This window comes from Octopus bimaculoides, chromosome 10 (genome assembly GCF_046866305.1).
Source record: "Octopus bimaculoides isolate indiv1 chromosome 10, ASM4686630v1, whole genome shotgun sequence".
NCBI lineage: Eukaryota > Metazoa > Mollusca > Cephalopoda > Octopoda > Octopodidae > Octopus > Octopus bimaculoides.
The window spans coordinates 87,097,126-87,100,607 of record NC_142937.1 but is presented as its reverse complement, the minus strand read 5'-3'; the positions used below and the strand labels follow the sequence as shown (position 1 = coordinate 87,100,607).

General features: G+C 37.0%; 1 long non-coding RNA gene across 1 annotated transcript in view; it reads left to right on the top strand.

Annotated features, from left to right (window-relative positions):
• The window catches only part of LOC128248931 (uncharacterized), a 21,026-nt gene extending 18,136 nt beyond the window's left edge, over positions 1-2,890 (top strand). Inside the window, exon 3 of the long non-coding RNA XR_016243481.1 lies at positions 2,763-2,890. This is a non-coding gene — a long non-coding RNA (uncharacterized LOC128248931). The remainder of the gene's footprint in view (positions 1-2,762) is intronic.
• The last annotated feature ends 592 nt before the right edge of the window (positions 2,891-3,482 follow it).

Below are 3,482 nucleotides of genomic sequence, written 5' to 3'. Positions count from 1 at the left end.
TGACTGCGGCCATGCTGGAGCACTGCCTTTAATCGAACAAATCGACTCTAGAACTTATTCTTTGTAAGCCTAGTACTTATATTCTATTACGCCCTTTTGCTGAACTGCTAAGTTATGGGGACGCAAACACACCAACATCGGTTGTCAAGCGATGATGAGGTGACAAATACAGACACACAAACATATACATATGCACACACATATATCATCATCATCGTCGTCATCGTCGTTTAATGTCTGCTTTCCATGCTGGCATGGGTTGGACGGTTTGACTGAGGACTGGTAAGCCAGAAGGCTGCACCAGGCTCCAATCTGATCCAGCAGAGTTTCTACGGCTGGATGTCCTTTCTAATGCCAACCACTTCGAGAGTGTAGTGGATGCTTTTACGTACCAGTAGAAAGGATTATTGTTGTTATTATTTCTTCTCAGCTCAATCCCAATCCAACAGATTATGATCAAGGATGTATCATGACCATCCCAACTTCTGTCCACATATAATATTTCCAGGACTGCATTATTCAATATGTCCTTCTTCTTTTAAGCAAATAAGGTATGATTCATGTGATATCTTGCTGCTGTCTCTAATGGGTAGAGCTGCACTCATTTGTCGTTCAACAGAGAGGAAATGATGCATTTGATCTCCAAATGTTGTTGGCACTCCGTCGCTTACGATGTCGAGGGTTCCAGTTGATCCAATCAATGAAACAGCCGGCTCGTGAAATTAACGTGCAAGTGGCTGAGCACTCCACAGACACGTGTACCCTTAACGTAGTTCTCAGGGATATTCAGCGTGACACAGAGTGTGACAAAGCTGACCCTTTGAATTACAGGCACAACAGAATCAGGAAGTAAGAGTGAGAGAAAGTTGTGGCGAAAGAGTACAGCAGGGTTCGCCACCATCCCCTGCGGGAGCCTCATGGTGTTTTAGCCCAATAAACACTCACAACGCCTGGTCTGGGAATCAAAACCGCGATCCTATGACCACGAGTCCGCTGCCCTGACCACTGGGCCATTGCGCCTCCGCTTGATCTCCAAATATGAAACAGGTAGAGGACTTAAATGTGTGTTGGCTGACTCACCATGTCTTCAGTAGATGTTAGACAAAACAAAAGCCATCACATCTATTTTGACAGCAGCTCTGTGTCAATAATCGCATAGTTTGAATTGTTGTTTCATAAAGTCACTGGACATCAGTAACGCTGCTCTCATAACACAGTCTTTCCCTTCTTTTCATTTTGTTTTCTTTCTCTCTGCTGGTAAGAAGGTGCGGAAAATAATCAGCAGAAACTTGTAACTCCTTACTGTACGCCCTCCCCCCCCCCTACCACCGACTCAACACAGTGAAAAAATAAATAAAAAAAAGCTGAAAGAATGAAGAGAGAAACAATGGAAGAAAAGGTGCGCATATATATAAAGATATAATATGTATGTATGTATATTTATATATATATATATATATATATATATATATATATATATATATATATATATATATATATATATATATATGTGTGTGTGTGTGTGTATTTATGTATGTATATATATGTGTGTGTATATATGTGTGTGTATGTATATATATATATGTATATCTACAGGCATTTATATATATATATATATATATATATATATATATACACACATATATATATATACATATATATATATACACACATCATCATCATCATCTTCATTTAACGTCCGCTTTCCATGCTAGCATGGGTTGGACGATTTGACTGACAACTGGTGAACCAGATGGCTGCACCAGGCTTCAATATATATATATATATGTATATATATATATGAATATATGTGTGTATGTATGTATACTCACACATACACACATATAAGTGCCAACACACGAAGCTCTCGGACCCTTGAGTCACTCTGTTGCTTCTGCTAAATATTAATAAAAAAAGTTACATATACTGAAGTGTGTGTGCGTGTATGTGTGTTGCATGTGTGTTGCATGTGTGTGTTGCATGTGTGTTGCATGTGTGCGTGTGTGTGTTAATATTTATATCAACATATTTCATTGAGTATGTGAGTTTCAAACTACAATACATTGGCATGTGAAATGTTTGCATGTCTTTACTCTTACATAATGTTACGTTTATGTGGTTGGTTTGGGTGGAGTCAAATGTGAAGACACCCACACAACAAATCACACACCAAATATGTGATACATATGTGGTGGGGGTGGGATGTATGTAAATTAATACATATTCATACAGTAATCCCTAGACTATCAAAGGTGTTACGTTCCGAAACCCCACCCACCACGATAGGTGAAAATCCGCGAAGTAGAAACAATACTGTACTGTATATTTTTTTTTTTAATTATTTTTATAATTTTTATATATTTATTTTATTATAAATGCAAAACAATATCATGGAGGAATTGACATAAGGTTAAATAATAAACCTTGATAGGTGAACCGCGATACGGCGAGGGATTTACATATATATATGATATATATGATTTATATAAATACATATATATATATACATATATATATATATATATATATATATATATATATATATATATATATATATATATATATATATACATATATATATATATATATATATATATATATATATATATATATATATATATATATACTCCCATACACATATGTACTATAAAATCTCTTGCTGTATCGCGGTTCACCTATCAAGGTTTATCATTTAACCTTATGTCAATTCCTCCATGATGTTTAGTCAGTGAAGTATATTCAGAATCTTTTATCTTTTTCAGGGTCTCCGAGACTGACTGGGTAAAGAAAGTTATCCTGAAACCAGAGACCTGGTCAGAATTCTTACTTCAGAATGTATTCTGCTAGAGATACCCAAGGACCAGGTAACAGATTTAAACCAGGAAACAGATTGAGTCTACAACCCAAGAATTCAGAACACAAAGATCAAATATTGCAAAGTACCTCGTTCGACGCCTCTAACAATGCCGCCAAACCATAGCTCTGAACGGAAAAGCTGACATCGGCGAGATGAATTTTGAGCACCAAGGGCAGGAATAAATATCGCTCTAACAGTTTCTTCCAATTTCCTGCTTATTATTATTTCTAATAAAAACACCAGATCAGCTATATGGTGATGGTGGTGGTGGGGAGTTAATCGCAGTTTATAGATTTCTAAGAGATGAAAGGCAGCGTTTAGACGCATTATGGAATGTTGGCAGTAAAATCGAACTCATGACCTATGAATAGATAGTCTATTATTTCTTATCCTTTCAATCATTTAATAGGAATGGCTGTGTGGTAAGTAGCTTGCCTACCAACCACATGTTTCCGGGTTCAGTCCCACTACGTGGCACCTTGAGCAAGTGTCTTCTACTATAGCCTCAGGCCGTCCAAAGCCTTGTGAGTGGATTTGGTAGACGGAAACTGAAAGAAGCCCGTCGTGTATATGTATATGTGTGTGTGTATGTTTGTGTGTCTGTGTTTGTCCCCCTAGCATTGCT